General features: G+C 37.9%; 1 pseudogene; it reads right to left on the bottom strand.

Moving 5' to 3' along the window:
- Positions 1-680: 680 nt before the first annotated feature.
- On the bottom strand, positions 681-11,209 carry LOC105291846 (annotated as a pseudogene).
- Positions 11,210-22,170: the final 10,961 nt, after the last annotated feature.

The following is a 22,170-nucleotide window of genomic DNA, read 5'->3' as shown; positions in this document are numbered from 1 at the left end:
ACATTCAAAGTCAAGGTAAAAATGAAGGGCCAAAGCTTGCCCTATGTAATCAAATCTATTTCTTAGGCTCCAAGTACTCCCAGAAACCATTACAGAGTTATATATTCTACAACTTGGGCAGCATAGTCCATTAATTTTAGTCAGGCAGTGAGGTTGCTAAAGAAAATTGAATGCAGGCTTTCCAGTCTCAGAATAGTGTCTCACTGGATAGTTGAGGCTGCTTTCCATTCCTCACATCCCTCAACATCAGGAGGGAAGATTGGCTTGCTTTCTGTTCCACAGTGACTCTTAAAAAACATTGCTGTTTCATTCCTGTGTGTGAGCACATTCTTTGAGTTTCATGAGGAACTAATTCTCAGTCTAATTCTCACGGTTTTGATCCCATGAAGGAGCATGGAAACGTGATTGGCTATCAAAACTAAACTATCCAGAAAGTTTATCTTTATTCATGTGTCCAATAATCAGGAATATCTTGAACCAAGGAAAATGAATTGTTATTTTCTGACTTTATTTAATCAGATTAGGCCGCCTTGAATATCTCTGCATTTTGGAAAACCTCTAGCAGTGGTGATGTGCATGCCGGTAATATGGGCTTATATTTTCCAATTCAGGATGTTATAGAATCTACCCCTAGGCAGCTCTTGGAGAGCAAAGAAAGTATAGCCCAACTCTCAACTCAGTCACAATAGCTCTGCTAAATTACTGGAAAAATCAGTTAAATTTCCATGGGCATCTGTTTCTTCATCAGTAAAGTGGGAGGTGGCTGTCATCTCTGAGCTGACTTCCAGCTCTGATAGTCCCTGATTGTAAGAGTACTATATAATATCTTTGTGCAATTAGGATGGCAATGCTTTGATAATTCATTGTTAAATATATTAACAAACTAGAGAAGCCTAGTATGGTATACAAAATTCTTTATACAATTCAAAGGAGGCAGCATGATTCGACATATACCTTCACGCAAGCCACAATGACACTGACCCTCATCCCACTCTATTAGTGCGCTAGTCCAGATGTATGTTTGTGGAGGTGGGGGTAGAAGGAGGTGGGGATGGTAAAAGGAGAGTCAGGCATGAAATATCTTATCACAGAGATAATTGCAACTTTCTTAAGGGCCCCAAAGAAATAACAATAACATAATAAAGAGAATAATACCCAGTATTTACTTAAGGCTCACCATGTGCCATTTAATCTGCACTCTAGGATGTAGTTATATGTTAAAATTGCAGTCTTGTTATCTCTGTTTTGCAGGGTAGGACACTGAGGTCCAGGAAGGTTAGGTGAATTGCCCAAGGTCACAGCACTAGTAAGTGGTGATTGGAAATTCAAGCTCCATTTGGCTCTGGGACTCTATCCCTTAGCCAATGTGATCCCCCAAGCCAGCAGGTGGGCTTTTCTTACCACCATTCCTGGGTATCTAGTGAACACAGCACCCCTAGTCTGGAGCATCCTTCCTCCTAAAAGTCTGAGTTGGAGTTGAGGTCTCCATCCCTCCTCACTGGCTGAGCAGTGGTCAAGTGATCCCCACTTGCGCCCCTACTCCCACACTCTGGAGGCCCTTTTGTTTCCTTCATACCCCTTCTCGGCCTTGCTTCGGCTGGTCTGGAAACCCTAGGCACCATCCCGATGTTGCCCAGCTGGGCGAAAGCCTGGACCCTGCCCGCATGGAAGGTAACCACTTCCCTCCACAACAGAATTGTCATCCCAGCTGGTATAGGAGGGGCTGTGGATGTCCTGTGAGGTATGAACACAGGCCAGATGTATTGTAAAGTAAACATCTCTGTGGCAGGCACTGCCCGCAAGAGCAGCACGCTGCCCACATCCCTTTGCATCACCATCTTCCTTGTAACCCTACTGAACCTTTTGGTCTGCTTGCTGGGAACAGGTTATAATGCCTTTGTAGACAAGGAGTTCGTGGTCTACCTTGTGCTGACCCTAATCCCAATCTGCTGGCCAAACCACATCATTTGGGACTTCAACAAACACCAGGTGGCAGGGGTGCCTCCCTCTGCCTGGGCTGGGCCACCTCATCCGTTTGCCTTTTTCTGGATTAGGGTGGAGAGGCTGGCGTGCTGTAAATGCCCCTCTGAGGGCTCCAGGGCTCCAGCCGTTGCATGGCTCTTTGTCTGTGCCCAGTCTGGTTGGTACCTCTTTGGGAGCCTCTGAGTAACCCACGAAGAATTGTCTCTGAGGAAGATAGGTGAGTGGAGTCTCCCTTGACAATAAAGATATTCCCTTTTGAACTTGAGTCATCAAAGCGATAGCAGTGCTTGTTAGCTTTAGGGTTGGTTTTATTTTTTGTTTTTGCTTTTTGACTGTTCTCCTACCCCACCCCCCTACCCCACCACCGGTTTTTAAAAATCCATTGAATGACAGAGCCAAGAAATTGACTGACTCCCACCCTGAGTGTGCTCTGTTGCTGGTGTTCTCACCTTCCAATGTTGGATGCTTTGAAGTTTCTGGATCTTCATCCTTCCTCCAAGCCCTGGAAGCTGGAGCTCCTGGATACACCCCCATCTTGGAGACAAAGCTGGCGCTGTGGATCGACCATGAAGGGTTATGTTCTACCCTGGCTCTTTCTGACAAGATGGTCTGTCTCTGCAGGACCTGAAGCTGCTGGGGGAGGAGCCTCTCTGTACCTGAAGAGACACACATCTGCCTTCCCCTCAAGCCTCTGGAACACCCCACCCCCACACAGGGGTGTAACTTCTCAAATAGCAGAGGACAGATTACAAAAGAACCCTCACCTCCAAGACTTTTGAGGTCTGTCCCCTAAACCTGTCACAGCACGCCCCTGGGAGTGGGAATTCTTGGCTTCCCCAAGTCCCAGCTGTGGTATATAGTTCCCCTACCCTTTCACTTCTCAGTCACTGCATGCTTCTGCTATACCCTACCCCATACTTGTAAGTTTTTTCCCTAAACAAAGTGTGTGTGTATGTGACCTACAATTCAGGCCACATCTTGGTCATCAATCCCCTCAGCTAGAAACTCTAGAGACAATTTTATAATTATGTCAAAACCATCGAGTTTTTAATATTTACCTTTATTAATTTTATCCTGAATATGCATACAAGGTATTCTGGATCAGAGACAGATTTCATGTTAGCACCTTACAGTAAATATGAAATATGCTGGCCTCCCGTAGTATAGCAATGAGAGCCAGGTCAAATGTCTTATATAAGTAGCTGGATACTCCATAGGAGAGTGGTGACAAAAATTGATTTTTCTCTGCTTATAAAGAAGGAGGCAGCTGTTTCCCTCCCCTGCTAAAATAGCCTCCTTAAAAATATAATGAGTCTGGGTCCTTGCTCCTTAATACCTCCTGGGCCCAGATGGCCCCATGTGTCTCAACTTTTATGACCTAGAGATTTCTCCAAGGTCTGGGCTTTATACCAAAGGAGATAGCACTGCTGTCCTGGGGCTTAACCTACGGATCTAGTCTGTGTTGTAACTGTTTGGCTCCCTAAGAGATATGGGACATTTTATTATCATTTCAGATCAGAGCAGTTAACCAGAGAAGTAGATACAGGTCTAATTCTCATGGTATGTGAGGAGTGGTAGGAGGCTAGGGCTTTCTACTGGAGCACGAGGAAATCCAAGGAAGCTCTGCTTCCCTGCAAAGACCCGGAATGTTCTAATCATATACCAAGGAGTGGGTGCCTGGATATTTCTGGTGTCCAAAAATTCAATTTCATTTAGTAAGTTTCCGAGTATGTACTTTGTGAATAGATGAGTTAGAAACGGTTCCTGTCCTTAAGTTGCAAAGGTACGTGTGATAAATTGGTTATAAGCCAGTATGACCTGAAACTATAGCATACCCAGTTTCAGAGCAGGCCCATCAGCATCACATGAAGACAGGCTTATTGTTAAACAGCAAAAGAAGATTCTAACCAGACGTCCTGCCTCAGAACAACCACATGAAAATTGGTGCCTCACTGTCACTGCACACAGCTGTCCTAGAGACACGTACTATTGATAAAAACTTTTCTAACCAAAACCCTCTTCGGTTTACAAAATGCAATGCCCATAGAATACCTCACTGATCTTCCAAACTATAAATTAGTCAGAAGAGTGATTGATTAGTATAGCTCAGAAATTAAATTGCCCAAAGTCATACAATGAATAAATAATAGAACTCAAATTCTAGTTAATTTGATTACAAAACCAGAATCCTTTATACTAAATGATTTGTATGTAATTCTACATAAGTACCCAATAATATTGTTATGTTAATTATTGTAATAACTGCTGTATCTCTCATTCAACTTCTTATGATATGAAGGTGTTAAAAATTCTTGAAATAGACCAGTTTAAGAAATTGTATAAGAATGCATTTTACAGTATTCAATTTATGCTATATGACACCAAGCCCTACTTGGTGTCATATAGCATAAATTGAATACTGTAAAATGGCAACAGTGTGTGAGCTACTTGAGTATGTAATAATCTAAGATGACTTCACTTTTTTTACCCCTGCTCCCTACCTTGCAACACCTGGCAACCAATGATCTTTCTACTGTCTTCAAAGTTTTGTCTTTTCCAGAATGTCATATAGTTGGAGTCATACAGTATGTAGCCTTTTCAGATTGCCTTCTTTTGCTTAGTAATAGCACTTAAGTTTCCTCCATGTCTTTTCATGGCTTGATAGTTCATTTCTTTTTAGCACTGAATAATTCTATTGTCTCTGTGTACCACGGTTTATTCATCCATTCACCTACTGAAGACATCTTGGTTGCTTCCAGGTTTAGCAATTATGAATAAACCTACCGTAAACATCTGTGTGCAGGTTTTTGTGAGTTTACCTTTGGGTAAATACTAAGGAGGGTGATTGCTGGATTACATGGTAAGAGTATGTTTAGTTTTGTAAGAAACCACCAAACTGATTTTCAAAGTGCCTGTGCCAGTTTACATTTCCACTACCAATGAGAGCTTCTGTTCCACATCCTCACTAGCATTTGGTGCTGTCAGTGTTCCAGATTTTGGCCACCCTAATAGGAGTGCAGTGGTATCTCATTGTTGTTTTAATTTATATTTCCCTGATGACTTATTATGTGAAGCATTTTTGTGTGTTTATTTGCCATTCGTATATCTTCTTTGATGAGGTGTCTCTTAAGGTCTTTGGCTCATTTTCAATCAGCTATTTTCTTATTGTTGAGTTTTGTATTTTGGATAACAATTCTTTATTAGAGGTGTTTTTTGCTGATATTTTCTCTTGGCCTGTGGCAATCTTATTCTCTTGACATCATTGTCTTTCCCAGAGTGGGAGTTTTTATTTATAATGAAGTCCAGTTTATCGATTCTTTCATGAGTTGTGCCTCTGGTGTTGAATCTAAAAGTTATTGCCATACCCAAGAACATGTAAGTTTTCTCCTATGTTATTTTTAGGAGGTTTGTAGTTTTGCATTTTACATTTAGGTCTGTAATCCATTTTCAGTTAATATTTGCAAAGTGTGTTTTTTTTTTTTTTTTTTTTGCATATGAAAGTCCTGTTGTTCCAGCACCATTTGTTGAAAAGACTCTTTGTTTCACTGTATTGCCTTTGCTCCTTTGTCATAGATCAGTCGATATACTTATGTAGGTCTATTTCTTGGCTTTCTATTCTGTTCCACTGACCTATTTGTCTGTTGTTTTGCCGATATCACCCTGCTTTGATTACTATTGCTTTATAGTAAGTTTTGAAGTCAGGTATTATCAATCCTCCAACTTTGTTCTCCTTCAATATTGTGTTGGCTATTCTGGGTCGTTTGCCTCTCCATATAAACTTTAGAACGTGTAATATGCACCAAATAATTTGCTGGGATTTTGATTGACATTACATAGAATCTATAGAGCAAGTTGAGAAGAATTAAAATCATGACAATATTGAATTTTCCTATTCATGAACATGAACTATCTCTCCATTTAATTCTTTGATTTTGTTTATCAGAATTTTGTAGTTTTCTTCATCTAGATCTTTTACATATTTTGCTATATTTATACCTCAGTATCTCATTTTTCAATATTAATATAAATGGTATTATGTAAATTTTAAATTTAATTTCAAATTCTACATGCAAGTTAGCAGGAAAGTGATTTTTGTATATTAACCTTGGATCCTGCAACTTTGGTAAAATCACATATCTGTGATAAGTAAAAGCACTTATCCAGGAGTTTGTTGATTCTTTCAGATTTTCCACATAGACCTTATGTCTGTCGTCTATGAACAAAGACACTTTTACTTCTTTCTTCCCAATTTGTATACCTTTTATTTCCTTTGTTTGTCTTGTTGCATTCACTAGAACTTAGACCAATGTTGAAAAAAGTAGTAAAAGGGCATATCTTTGCCTTGTACCTGATTTTAGTGTGAAAGTTTCCAGTTTCTCATCATTAAATATAATATTAGCTGTAAGTTTTTTTGTAGGTATTCTTTATCAAGTTGGAGAAGATTTCCTATTCCTGGTTTACTGAGAGTTTTTACCATGGATGAGTGTTGAATATTGTCAAATGCTTTGTCTGCATCTATTGATATGATCATAACATTGTTCTTTTTTAGCCTGTTGGATTACATAATTGATTTTCAAATGTTGAACCAACCATGTATACCTGAGATAAATCTCACTTGGAAGTGGTACATAACTATTTTTATACATCCTTGAATTTAATTTACTAATATTTTTTTAAGGATTTTTACATGTATGCTCCTGAGAGATATTGGTCTGTAGTTTTCTTTTCTTGTAACATCTTTGGTTTGGTATTAGAGTAATGCCAGCGTCATAAAATGAGTTAGGAAATATTCCTTCTGTTTCTCTCTTCTGAAAGGGATTGTAGAGAATTGTTTTAATTTCTTCCCTAAATGTTTGGTGGAATTCGCCAGTGGGCCCATTTGGGCCTGGCGCTGTTTTGGAAGGTTATTAATTGTTGATTCAATTACATTAATAGATAAATTCTATTAAAATTGTGTATTTTGTGTGTGTGTGTAAGTTCTGGCAGATTGTGTCTTTTAAAGAATTGGCCTATTTCATCTAGGTCATCAAATTTGTTAGCATAGAGTTGTTCATAGTATTCCTTGATTGTCCTTTTAATGTCTATGGAATCTATAGTGATGTCCCTTCTCTTACTTCTGATATTAGTAATTTGTGAGCTCTCTATTTTTTTCTTAGCCTGGCTTAACAATTTTATCCATCTTTTCAGTTTTTGGTTTCATTAATTTTTCTCTATTGATTTCCTATTTTCAATTTAATTGATTTCTGTTCTAATTTTTATTGTTTCTTTTCTTCTTAGTAGGATTTAATTTGCTCTTCTTTTTTAGTTTTTAAGGTGAAAACTTAAATGATTAATTATAGAAATTTCTTCTTTTCTAATTTATGCACTCAACATTATATATTTTCTTGTAACTGATTTTTTACAATTATATTTAATTTCAATTTTAAAAAAGAACAAAACACACAAAATAGCATTTACTTTCTTAAAAAATAAAGAAAGAATTGTAACCTTGATATATCATGTTTAAAATTTATTGAAACTTCCTTTTTTTTTTTTTTGGCTTACTCTTTGGAACTATGCCTAATTTTATATGTAGTGGTTAATTTAATTATTTATTTTATTAAAATTATTGGGGTGACATTGGTTAATAAAATCAAATAGGTTTCAAGTGTACAATTAAATAATACATCTTATAGCTAAGCACTGTTTTTACTGCATCTCACATAGTTTGATAAGTTATGTTTTTATTTTCATTTAATTAAAAGTATTTTTAAATTTCTCTTGAGATATCTTTTTTGACTAATGTATTATTTAGAAGTGCATTGTTTAATCTCAACATAATCTGAGACTTTCCAGTTATCTTTCTGTTATTGATTCTTAGTAAATTTCATTGTAGTCTAATAGCAGAAATTGATTTCTATTCTTAAATTTGTTAACGTATGTTTTATGTCCAGAATGTAGTCTTGGTGAATGTTTATCTTGGGGAATGTTCCATGTGAATTTAAGAATATATATTTTGTTGTTGTTGGAAAATGTGGTCTGTAGCTGTCAGTTATATCTAGTTGATTGATGGTACTGTTGAGTTCGATTATGTCCCTACTGATTTTCTGCCTACTGGATCTGTTCATTCTGATAAAGGGGTGTTGAAGTCTCCAATTATGAGAGTGGATTCTTCTCTTTCTCTTTACAGTTCTATTAGTTTTGCCTTCCATATTTTGACACATCACTTTTTTTTTTAGCAAAACTATTTTGTAAACTTTAAAAAATTATCTGAATACTTTAATGCAAAATGTTCAACACCTAAAATTAGCAAAGCTTCATTTAAATCAAAAACTTTATTTGACAAAAATGATTAACACCAAGAATTGCACAGGAGTTTTCTGCTACGTAGTGCCAACACTATACAATACAATAAGAACTGTATCATTAGCTGTTCTTTGCTCTTCTTTGCTGTATCCTTAGCTGTTCCATTGCTCTTCTAAATTCTAAAGTACAGAGGAGGGCATCTTCAAACACGAAACAAAATGCAATCCAAATAAATTGTGCAGAGTTATTACTAATAGTTATAAATACATTTTGACTAAGCTATCCAATCAAGTGGCTAGGGTATAACATAACAGGGCTGATAAATGGTTTTGTTTTTAAAGCTTGGTAAAACTCTGTACTAGGTGAGAAGTCACAGTTTAAGGATGAATGTCTGTAAATAGTTACTACACACACATTTAGTGTCTATAAACACTAGAAATACAAGTTAGACAGAATACTCTTAAAAGTCCAGTGGAGTTTAAAAAAAAAAAAAAGATTAAGTAACATGATTCTCAAAGTCCACAGGAATTTTGCCTGAAGAGTTTGAACAGCTGCCAATAATTCACTTTCACTGTGCAGGGGTAAGGCATCTCTAGAACCCTTAGGGTTTGCCACACTGAATCTGCTGGCTTTCACTATAGTACCTGCATCTTTGACTACGTGGTAGAAAACATTCTTCATCTGTAAGTTATCTTCACGATTGGTATGAATCTCTAACAGATAACAGAATTCCTGAGTAAGCCAGAAGCATTAGTTAAAATGCTCTGGAGAAACAAAATCTTCATCTACTTTGGCATAGCTATACAAGTTATGAACCTTATATAGAATTCCTACTGTGGAAAATGCCACAACTCTAAGAAACTGTATAATAGCCCAGCCTTGAACTCTATACTCTTGATGAAGATATTTTCTTAGTGATCAGTCTAAATGCCAGTTCTGATGGCTAAATAGGATCATAGTTACTGAGTTTTCTTGAACTTACTCTTCTGATGCCTTTTAAAGAATTTTTTGTATCTTTTCCATGTCTTTACCAGCATATATGTGCCAGAAGACTCCTGTCTTCTTTTCCTTCAGTAAATTGTTATATTGTGAGTTCATGAGAATTCCTATCTTGGACAGTTTTAAGGACTTCTTCTTGGTTACAATGTCCTTTGGAATTCCCATATAGACCAGGATATTAGCTGCATCAGACATGTCTCAGTAAAGACATTGTTCCACATTTTTTGATAAACATTATACAACTCAGAACCTCAATCTGGCCAAACAAAGTAGTTCAGCAGCCTAGAAAAAAAATCCAATTTGTAGTCTTACCTTGTATACTCGAGCAATGGAATGCTGGCCATCAGATCATCAAACCTGGAGGGCATTATATCTTTAAAAGTTCTTCCTGGTAGCCAGTTCTTAAGTTTCAACATCAGTAATTCTTCTTCATTTTCCAAGAGACTTGAAACATCTTCAAATGCATTCCAGAAGTCTCCTACTGTGGTGTCTTCAATGATTTCATTGGTTCCTAGTATAAACTGAATGTTTACAGTCCCCAAAACTTGTATGTAAAAACCTAATCCCCATTGTCATGGTGTTTGGATGTGCGATCTTTGGGAGGTGATGAGGTATGAAGTCAGAGCCCTCATGAATGGGATTGGTGTCCTTATAAAAGAAACATCTGAAAGCTTCATTGCCCCCTTCCACCATGTGAGAACACAGCAAAAAGACAGCATCCATGAACCAAGAAGTAGACCCTCACCAGATACCAAATCTACTGGCACCTTGATCTTGAACTTCCCACCCTCCAGAACTATGGGGGGTAAATGTCTGTTTTTTAAGCTATTCAGGCTATGGCATTTTGTTACAGCAGCTTAAACAGACTATACTAGACTATGAAAGTCCTACAGTTAATTAGATTGACTTCCTGGTTACTAAACCCTTTAAGTATTCAAGTTTTCAAAATTCATCATTCAATTTATGATGTACCATAAATTGACACCATCACTGGCTGTCTTTGTTTCTAGTACTCTCTAAACACATTCCAGTTGCTGTTACTATTGGGATCTTGCAAGCACAGCAATTATTTCACAGTCAGTAGTGAGGAGTATCAGAATGCTAAGTTTGTCATCAGATCTTGAGGTTCTTAAATAAATCGGAGGAAGTGTTATTTTCTACCAAAGAAGCAAAGATGTCATCAAGGATTTTGGTGTATTCTTGAATCCATTTTCTGTCTTTTTTTCCTTCTTAATGTTCCCACTGGTTAGGTCTACCAGCCAGTTTAAAAGAGACATGGTAATGGGACAGGCTAGTTTCATGCTGCTAGTTGAGTTGAGGCTGCTCCCCACCCCCCCAACCCCTCCACAGCTACTGACTCCAACACCGAGGGGTTCTGCAGGAACACAGAACCCACAATAGATTTTTCTTCAACTAAGGAAATATATTTTATGTCTTCCTTTATGTCTTCTTGGCTTTGAGAAGAGCTTGAATTGTGTGTTTTAACAAGGACAATTTATCTTTATTCCACATTTTGCTTTTACAAATGAACAGTCTTCAACATAGAGAGCTTTTCCAAGAATGGTCTGTGTAGGCATCACGTTCCCTGGCTCATGTACCTAATCTTCATGTATCTCAGCCAAGGAAAAGTCTGGTAGGTAGACTTTTTTGACAATTTTTTCTCTTCATCTGATAGCCATTCACACACTCAAAATGCACACTGAGGATGTACACACCCAGTGCAAGTTGAAGATGGTGGTATCACATACAACATACATTTCTTGAACACCTTTGGCAGCTTGCTCCCTAGCAATCCTCTAAGAGATGCTTTGTGTAGCTTCCTTTTCAGAAAACACCATTTGACATAGTGACCTCCAACACGGGCCAGGATGTACTTTTCTATATCCAAATCAATCACCATCACATTTTTGGTTAAAGGCAACCATAACCTAATTGCTTCATTGTTATTACAAACATTTGATAAAGAGGCAGCACAGTAAAAAAATCAGGCTCTGATAACCTAATAAATAAGTTTTTTTTTTTTCTTTAGAATCTGTGTGAGGGGAATGATGATCACATAGCTCCCTTTTCTCTTTCATCACTCACCTCTGAGAAACTGACTAGGATGACTAAACCAATGTTATTTTATATATATATTAGGTTAGGAATGCCTTGGGAATCAAGAAACAGAAAATCTGACTAAATAAGAAGTGTAGTGATAGGTGGTTGTTGATGTTGGTCAACTAGTAAGCCATGTCTTCAGAAGCCTAGACTTTGTATTTGTTTGCTCCATTCATCCTCAGCTTTTCATTTTGTGCCTTTCAATTTATGGCCTCAATATACCCACTGAATTTTCAAGCAAAGAAGAAGATAGAAAGATTACTTCCAGCTCCTACTATGCCTTTTATCAGGGAAGCTAAAGCTTTTCCAGACGTCCTCAGTAAATATCTTCATATATTTCATTGGCCAAGAGTGGATCATTTGGCCACCACTAGCTCCAAGAGAATCTGGGAATCAGGTATATGGAAAAGAACAACAGAATTAGCTTAGATCAATTATAATTCATCCTCTGGACTGGGCAGATTGCTGCCTGTATTAGTCAAGTATTTCTGTGATAATGCTCCATAACAAGCAACTCCCAAAATCTTAGTTGTTTACAAGAACAAGCAGTTGTTTCTCTATTATGGGCCTGTAGGTCACCTATGACTCTGCTAGGTTCGGCTGGGATTAATTGGGCTCGGATCTAGGTTGTGTGTGGTTTCATGTTTGATCCATATATTATCTTATTCTGGCATTACGGACTACCCATGGAATATTCTTCTCATTGCAAATGGTAGGTGTACAAGAAGGTAGGTAAAATCACACAAATTTAGAGTCTCTGTTCATGTCATGTCCAGTAACATTCCATTTGCTAAATGAATCACCTGGCCAAGTCCAAACAGAAACTGAGAGGGATATATACTCTGCCTAGGTCAGTGGAAAGTGCTACAAAGTCACGTGCCAAAAGATATACATGTATAATTCTATCACAGAGAGGGAATGAAGGATTAAAAACAAAAATCCAATATATTCCCTCATTCTAAACAAACGGGGGTCCCGAGAGCAAGAGAGGAAGAAATGGCTGTTGATTAGCCATCCAATTGTATCTTACACACTAGAGTCATCAAAAGAAGCTGTAGAAATTTATTTTTCTGGTTTAGTTAGCAGGAGGAAGAGGAGGAAGTTAAGAAATGGCAGAGTTACAAACTGCTTTCCTGGGCAGGGGTTTTCAGCTATAACACTGATGGATAGTTGAATAGGCTGATATAGAGTTTAACATCTCAGGTTCAGTCTGAATTCAGTCTCAGTCCAAATTCCTGCTTATAACAACATCTCCGATACAGTACATGCCAAGTACTACACTAAGTACTTTACATGCATTAGCTCACTTTATCCTCACAACAAATCTATGAAGTTATACTCACTTTACAGCTGAGAGGTCAAGTGACTTAGGTAGCTGCTTATAAATGGCAAAGCTATGACTGGAATCAGATCTGTCTGATTTCATTCACTCAGGTATCCACTACTTACCAGGCACTGTGCTGAAGATGCAAATCAACAACACAGTCCCTGCCCTCCAGGACTACAATTCTTAGTCTCTAAACTATACAGCCCATTGGAAATTACATGTTGACTAAAAAATAAGTCTGATGCAAATATGTGTGTTATTTTAAAAATGGATATGCTATGGGCCAAATATTCTCCTAGGGGCTTATCATGCCATGGATCAATGAACTGTCAAACTACTCTATGAAGAATGTATTTTTATTCCCCATTTTAAATATTAGGAAACTGATCTACCAAGAGGTTACCTTTGTTACACACAAGAAAGTGATGGAACAGGATTAGACACCAGGCAATCTGACTCTAGAGCTCCCCACCCCCTTTTTATGCATTTTATTTTATTATTACTTTCAAGTACACAGCACATTGGTTAGACATTTATATAGTTTATGAAACAATCCTCTTGATTATTCATTCCCTCTGGCTCTACACATAGCCGTCACATTACTGCTGTCTGCATTCCCTATGCCATGCTCGCCATCCCTGTGACCATCTATCAACTACTCATTTGTACTTCTTTTCCCCTTCACCATAGATCTCCCCTTTTCACAACACCACAAGCAGCCCATGGCTAATGAAATACAGATTTATTTAAATATATTAATGAACCAATATAGCTTTTTCTGATGTGTTTTCTCACTAGAAGACACTAGCAATGAACTTAATCACATAACAGCCTGTAAAATATTTTGTGTTAAAAAGAATTCCTCACACTTGAGAAATTGGGATCATAGGTCTGGTATTTTTAAAGTCTTCCAAAATTATAAACCAAGAGGAAAAATATTAAAATATAAAGCAGTAAGTGTGGTTTCTTTTTCCTTAAATCTCAGAGACTGAATTTCAATTATTTCACTATTTTTTGTGTGTTTGATGTTTACATAATACTTTATAATTGCTAATCAATCACTGTATATTCTGGTGATCACTGTGACCATTATTATTAAAATCACTTCCTATAGGGGTGCTGGAGGAACCTTTGGAGCCGGCTTAGCCTGTGCGTTCCACTGAGTATCCAGAAAGTGAGAAGCAGTTCCAGCCACTTAGGCTGTGGTCCCTGGCCACTTGGCGGCAGCAAGCGGAGCGACGTTGCAGCAGCCGGGGCGGCGCTGCTGAGCCCAGTTCCCCCAAGCAGCGGCGCTGCGTCCCTCTGCCTGGCTGCACTCCTCACCCAAGATCCGAACTCCGCACTACAAATGCGGAACCTACAGCCGATTCTGCAACTACCTGCCACTGCCCGGCAGCCCCGGGTGCCTAACGACTCCAGAACAAATTTTTGAGAACATAAAACAAGAATATAGTAATTATCAGAAGTGGAGGAAGCTTGTACTTCAAAGTCAGCCTCACTCCTCTGCACCATACAGAACCAGGTTCCTCCTGGATAAAGAACGACCAGTTCCATTCCCCGCTGCCCTGCTCCCCCAGCCCCTCTCCACTTTACCCCCTTGACCCCCATATTACTTTACCCCCTTTACCCACATATTACTTTGGAGTAATATGTGAGCATCTCTTAAAAGACTAGGAAGATCAAGGTTGGGAGGTTAAAACAAATCCTCTATACCAATCTAGCAGAATAATGTGAATCTTTTGTGAAATCCACACAGGTTCATAAAATTTGCGATGAGATGGGAGGAAGCCAACTAGTTGTGTCCTGACGCTTTTTTGCATATTTGGGTACCAGGTTTGACCTCAAGAAATGGCTGCTGCACACATTTTGTTACTCATTTGGTGTCACATTTCAGCTCAACTGAGTATCCTAAGAACACTTAAACATTTCTGCAGGTCACTTAATAGAATTTGAAAGACATTAAAACTTTCTCATTGTCACGGGCATATCTTTCTTGTCTGCACATCTAACAAATTTGTCCTACTATGATAGATTTTTCTGAACAAAAAAGCCTGAAGCAGTTTAGCAAAATATTTCTTCATTAGATCTCAACAAATAGAGTTTTCCAAAGCACAGTTCTATGAGAAGTATGTGTATGTGTCTTATTATTTATATTGTGCAAATATTTTTTTTATCTTGGGGATTCTGGCTGTGAATGTGAGGCATGCCAATTATGGTTAAAAACGCTTGATCTACAGATCATTCATGTTTTGTGACCACATGCATTGTAACAGCAGATCGTTTTATGTGTAGGTATTATTGTTAAATCCAGGCACAGACAATGAATCATAGATTAGGATGGACATTAGATGTGATTATGATGACATAGCAAAGGTCTGTGGTCTCAGGTCTACAAATGTGTATGAGGAATTAGGACAAACAGGAAATGGGCTATCTGACACCTGGCCTACCCTACAGGTTTAGGAAAATACTTTTACTCCAACCCTTAAGATACCCACATGGCATCTGCATTTACCACATTCACACCAGAGCTCCCTGTATGCGGAAACTCTAAAAATAAAAAACAGTCTGGAGCAGGAGCATCAGGGTTTGCTTGGGAGCACAGCACAGGTGAGCACCAGTGGGGCCAGGCTCCAGAGGCACTGCTACGTGGGAGGAACCACTTCGACTTTGGGATCCATTATTAAAAATTGAATTTGGATTGTTTGGTCAGCTTCTCCCAAATTCTTTTAAGAGGTGTCCACGTTCAGCTGCTTGAGCTTTGTTTTGGCAGCCTTTAGCCGACATTATTTATGGACTGTTGTTCGCCTTGTTTCCAAGGCTGAGGAACAGAAAGTACACTCTGTTTTGAGGAAATGGAAGTATACATTATTTTTTACTGTGACTTGTTCAGGACCATATTTTACAAAATACCTTATTGCCTTTATTACTGTTTCTGGAAATGAAAGTTCTATTAAAACTATTTTAGTTTGCATATAGAATTTTTTTAAAACAGGACTTATTTTGAAAAATTCTGAGTTTAATTCAAATGAAAAATTATAGGTAGCCTCACTGATAAATAACAGTTGCAAAACTCCTAAATAAAGCATTAGCAAATTGCATTCATCAAGCAAAAAATAACACTACGTCATAAGCAACAGTAGATCCAGGAATGAAAGGATTTTCTAACATTGGAAAATCTATTTATGAAGCCCATTAGCATATAAGTAATATTTAAGTGGTTGGTAATATAGAAGATTCCCTAAGAAAGATAAATTAGATAAAGAAAAAGTGATTGCCAAGAATGTGATCTGCAATATTTAAAACTTTTGCAAAGGCGACCCCAAAGGAGCATCCAATAAAATGGGTAGGAAAGAGAGGTGGGTGGTATCAAGATATCCAAAAGAAGAAAATATTTCAAGTGGCCAAGGGCTGAGAGATCAAGTAAGATGAGGTCTGAGAGTGAACTATAGATTCCGGGCAGTGGTGGTCACTGGGTGTGTCATAAACACAGTCTCCATGGAGTGATGGGAGGGAAGCTTCATTGGAATGGGTTAAGAGAAAATATGAAATGAGGAAATGGAGTTGAGATTATAGAAAACTCATTTAAGAAGCTGTGAAGGGAACAGACAAATGGGGTGGTAGGTTGGCTCTTTTAAGAGGAGTAAGGTAATAGAAAGGTCTCGTTTGTTTGTATTATCCTTTGGATTCCTTGTTGCTTAAGTGTGATAGGTACTAGACATATTTTATACCAAAGGACATAATCAGTGAGTAAAAGTTTGATGACACAGGAGAAAAAAGAGATAATTATGGGAACAATGCTTTTTCCCTCCAGCCATGAACACCTTGCCTACTCAGGGGCAACTCAACTGTGCCATGCTCCTAAACTCAAGCAGCTAAACATAGTGGGGGAAAAAATACACGGCTAGTCTCACAATCCAAGACCACCAATCTCAAAATATCACGTAAAACAAACTAATAAATCTTCCACACTTCCCTAATAAGAGGATTTCTCATGACTTTTCTCTCCGAAATAACTACATCAAACATTCTCCTCTCTCCCAAACCTTACTCATGTTCTCCTCCTTCTCTCTTAGTTGCTTGCCTTGCTTCATACATCATGGGGAAAAGAGAAGCTATTACATAGACGTTCTCTCATTTTTCCACCACAGTATCTTCTTTCTTTTCTGCACTTGACTTCTTTCTTCTGTCTCTCCCCGTGGTCCACACCCCACTTCATTATAATGGTTCAAAAACTGGCTGCACATATTAACCTAGAAAAATTCAGGCTTTTTAAGAAGATATAATGAACATAAGCAAATCTAAAAAAATTGCTAAATCTACACACAATAAAAATTTGACTAAATGATGGAAGAATTCAATCTCCTTGAATAGGTTAGATTTGCAAATTTGACCTGGGAAAATTAGATTGGGTAGTAATGATGCACCCAAATAGAGGCCAAATATGATATACCACCATCAGTAAAAAGCTTCATTATAAAATTTACACAGAAATGCTGTCCACAAAAGAATATAATTTCAGTAAAATAAAAATAAAAATGAGAAATTAGTACAGTTACCCTCGAACAAAGCAGGAACTGGGGGCATAACGCACCACACAGTGGAAAATCTACGTGTAACTTTTGATGTCCACAAAACTTAAGTTGTCCCTTGGTATCTGCGGGGGATTGATTCCTTTTGCACTACTGACTTCTTCTAGTTCTCTTATAATAAATATTCATTAATGTTCATTAGGAAAAACCTCAGTGTCTTGTTAAAAATCAATTTCGAGCCACTTTCCGCTCTGCATTTAAAGAGCTTAGCAGTAGTCATTTCATCTCAACAAGTGAAAAACTAAACGCATTGAAAAGTCAACAACTCTTCTTGGATCCATAAGGGAGGGGAGAAACCAGGGCAAAATCTCTGCCCCCAAGATTGGAGTGACTGACAAGTAAACATAGGGAGTCATGTCTTACCAGAGCAAAAACTCAGCAGAAACCGGTACCAGGATAGCAAAACCTGAACTGCAATTGAGAAATTACTGGCAGCTCAGTGTGTAAAAACTCCAGGGGACCCAATCACAGGGGGGCTTCCACAATTTTGTGAGACTTACCTCCAGGAGCTTGAGCAGGTTCCCACAGGAAACGTTAAAGAAAAAATCCTTTAGGAAACGTTAAAGAAAAATTCCCTCCTGCTTCCCGCAGATGGAAGGAAGAAGGAACCATTTCGAATCAACTCTGCTGGAGCACTCTGTTCTTAACAAGGCCTGCCCTCAGGAGAAACTAGTTAACCAGAACCTCCTCAATGGTTTCTTGGAGAACTTGGAGCCTAGGAAATAGATTTGATTACAAAGGGCAAGTTTTGACCCTTCATTTTCACCTGGAGTGTTAGTAGAACCTGACTCATCTGGGGGAAGGAAACACCCACTCAAGTCAGCTCTAGCCTTCCAATTTAGGGGAAGTTAAATACCCAACTCCATCCCACTCTAAGCATTTTGTCCCACCTAAGAGGGGAGAAAATAACTGAGAAACACTTGTGAAGTTTACAGTCCAGAGGCACAGGCTTTCTAAAAAACTGAGATGTAATCAATAGACTCTAGAATGCTCCCACACACGCATACTTTACCACTACTAAAAGCCTATTTATAGGAGTTTCTTTTATCCAGTACATCAAGCTATAAAAAAAAAATATGAGGCATACTAAAAGTAAAAACAAAAACCCAGTGCCTGCATAGTATTCCAATAGATGAATGCATCATATTTTATTTTTACAAACTCTCATCTATGTTGTTTAAATCTTCTAAAACAACAAAACCCCTAAACACCTATATTTATATAATCAGACAATAAGTTTCCTTAGGATATATTTCTAAAACTCACTTGCCAGAAGTTTGAAAATAACAGATTATCAGCTAGTTTAATAAACAACTCTGGCAGAGAAGCGGAGGAAAGTATAGGGAGAAATATGGAAAGAGGAGAAAATCAGCCAGTTTAGAAAAATTTATGACTATATTTTTTTCTCTTAAAATTTTTATCTTTATTTTTTGAATATGGTAAAAATAAAATCCTTGGATTTCAAAGAATCTACATAGAAAAATAAGTCTGCTTCTCATATGTCTCCCAATTCCTAGGAGCATATCTGGACAAGGTTAAAAATTACAGGCCCCATTTGCATCCCTAACCCCCTGCAAACTGCCTCTCAAATTGCTTACAAGTTCACCAGTGATGAGATAGAGAAGCTCAGATGAATCTGCGAAAATTTGCCATTGCTAATTGGAAACAAATTCCAGTGTCTGGTCCAGTGTTAATTAGTCAATCTCATTCTATTTTTAAGAAAAAGACAATGGTATTTATTATGTGGACAATGGTTCATTAACACAGTTTTTTTGTTTTGTTTTTTGTTGTTGTTGTTTTTCAGAGTATTAGTGTGTTTGCTTATAAGTGGATATATTCACCGCACAGAAACAAGTGTTCTCATGCTGAACAAATGATAAATACTGCTGACAGTGTTTCCTTCTTAGATGAGTTTTGATATATGAGTGGAATATGAAGGGTGATGGGAAAATAGGGAGAATAGATTATGGAATAAGTAGCAATGTTTCCTGGTAGCTGTTTTACATATGATTAAGTGCAATTATCTGTTCCTCTGACTCAGTAAAGTTTCTCAGTCCAAGAGGCAAGGTCTGCACTTGGCTGTTTGACAAAGGCAACTATTTAAATCAAATGTCTCTTTTCCAATATAAGAAAAACTGATACAGATGAATGTATTCTCCCCAAATTATCACACTCACACACACACACTCACACACACACACACACACACACACACACACACATACACACACAAATGCTGTGATGTTATATATTCTATGTATGTAGCTATGATGCAAGCTACAACATTCTTGGGGTATTGTTAACCATATAGGTCCAAATTCTTATCCTATCTAGCAGTAGGATAAGACAGAATTTGCCATTGCAAAATCTGCAATGAAGCCCCTGCTCAGCCCCTTATTAGCTAAGAGAACTTATTTAGTCACTTAGTGCCTCTAAACCTTATTTTCCATATCTGTCAATTAAGAATAATATGTTATTTCAGAGGTGTTTTGGGATCCAAATGATATAATGAAAATGTGTATACTTTGTGTATTATAAAATGCTCTACAAATGTTATTTTAAAACATTTAAAGAATAAAATCTGAGACAACTTCCTGGTTGAACAGGACTTTGAAGAATTATTTAAATAATCAGAAAAGAACATCATCAGAAATTGAACTTAGCATAATTGAGTATGAGATAGTCACAATTCATGCTCACTTTCAAGTCCCAGTGTACCTATTAGAGGATCTCCATGCCCTCTGTGGAAGACCCACTTCATGGAGACCTGGGGGGTGGGAGGGGGAGAGGGGAATTGAAAAATCTTCACACTTTTGAACAATTATGACTAGTTGGTTTCTTTACTTGTTCTCTGTACTGGGTTCTGGGGATACAGAAGGGATTAATACCAAGGGCACCTTCTCTTTTGGAGCTTAGTTGAGTAATTCAAATAATCACCAAATTAAAAAACAAAAAAACAAAAACAGTGAAAAGCCTATAAAGGAACAGTTCAGGGGTCTCTGAAGCATGTGATCTATTTTGGTGTTGTCAGGAAGATTATCTGGGGAAGTAACATTTGGGCTAAAACCTGAAGGATGATTAGGAAAAAACTAAATGAAGTTGGGTGGGGGTAGGGAGGATAGTAGAAATATTCCAGGCAGAGGAAACTGTCTTAGCAAAAACCTTGAGACAGAAAGAACTGAAAGGAAGATATGTTGATAGAGCTTAAGGCTGGTGGCAGTAGGAGAATCAAGCAGGAGCAGTAGTTAGTCTTTAAGAGCAGAGTAGTGACAAGATTACCTTTTAAAAATAACACTATAGAGAGTGAATTGAGGTGGGGCAGGAGAGCAAGTAAGTTTGATTAACACAGTAAGTTTGATTCAATGGAAAGAATTTGGTGGCTTCAAATAAAGTATGGATGACATTCCATACCTACAGATATAGACTGAGAAAAGGTGTAGAAATAGTCTTGAGGGGATCCAACTTTTAAGGTCTCAGTAGAAGAAGATAAGTCTAAAAAGAAGTAGGAGGCTACAAAGGGCATTCAAATAAAAAATGCTGCCGAGTGCTCAAGATGAAAACTGAAAAAATGCTCGTGGGATTTAGTGACATGAAGGTCATTAGCAAGAACTACACTGGAGGAGAGGAGGAAGGAAAAGTCAAGTCAAAGAGTGACAGGGAATAAGGAAATGAGGCCAACTCGTTTAATGAATTTGGTTTTGAAAATTAGAAGTAAAAGATCATGGTGGCTAAGGGGGAAGATAGGCAGGGGAATAGTGGGGAACTTTGTATTCATTCCTCAAGTCATTTGTGTCAATCTTTTAGTCTATTGGTCTAAATTTCTTTTCTCTTTAATTGGGGTGGTATTGGTTCTATCCAGACTGTAGCTTTAAAGAGCAATTGAGGAGGAGAATGGAGATTGGACTAATATATGTAGACCTCAAAATTTAAAAAAATAATAGTAAATGGGCTATTCATTCACTCACTACCCACTACCAACAAGCCACACGCCTGGGTTTATAGTTTCTAAAAGCCACTCTCAGTGGTATGGTCCTAGAAGGGAAGAAAAACAAATGTAATATTTCTCCACATAGGTCTGGGGCTTTATTCTTTTCCCCAAACAACTGTTCAAAGCCATGTCCTGTTCCTCCTTTCGTCTCTTGCTTTCTCTGTCTATTCCCTCCTAACCATCTCTATCTTCACTGGTTTGGAAACCTCCCCTTCTATGTGGGACCCTAGACAGATATAGGCCCTGGGGGCACCACTACTTTCTCCATTCCAGCCATCATTACTCACTTCTTTTCTCACTGTAAAGAGACTGCCATCAAGCACCCAGGCTTTGGTGTTACACTGGTCTGTGCCTGACCGAGATGAGATTCAGCCCCTCTTGCCACTCTATCAGTTCTCTACTGCCACTCACTGGTAATAAACCACATGGCAAGGGTTAGCAATTGGTGCTTGTCTTGAAGGTCATGCTGAGCCCAGCTCCTCAACGTAGGTTAGACATCTTCTCACAGTCCCTGCTGCCTCTTTTTGGACTTTTTCTGTGAGCTGAAACTAGTTGTTGATGGGGAGTGCAGCATATTCAGATGTATTTTTTAAATGTAAATTTGTTGTCCATCACTGTCTTTAATTATTAGCTAATTAACTGAAACAATTAGAATCTCTAAGGATGCCAAATGTTTTATGAAATTAAAAAAATTTTAAGAGTGTTTTAGAAGCCATTTCTCTTATTCTTTGTTGCCCAGCTCTCAAGTGAATCCTGAGTATAAATATAAGGATTGTATCTGTGGGAAATGTGTTGGCATCTGTGTTTGAAATGAAACAATGACAAATCATTTGTATATTGTATGAACGTATTTTCCAATTAAAAATAATCCATAACTGAAGTTAGAAAATTGTGCA

Source organism: Pteropus vampyrus, unplaced genomic scaffold (assembly GCF_000151845.1).
Source record: "Pteropus vampyrus isolate Shadow unplaced genomic scaffold, Pvam_2.0 Scaffold2, whole genome shotgun sequence".
Classification (NCBI taxonomy): Eukaryota; Metazoa; Chordata; class Mammalia; order Chiroptera; family Pteropodidae; genus Pteropus; species Pteropus vampyrus.
This window is presented reverse-complemented; position numbering and strand designations above follow the sequence as displayed.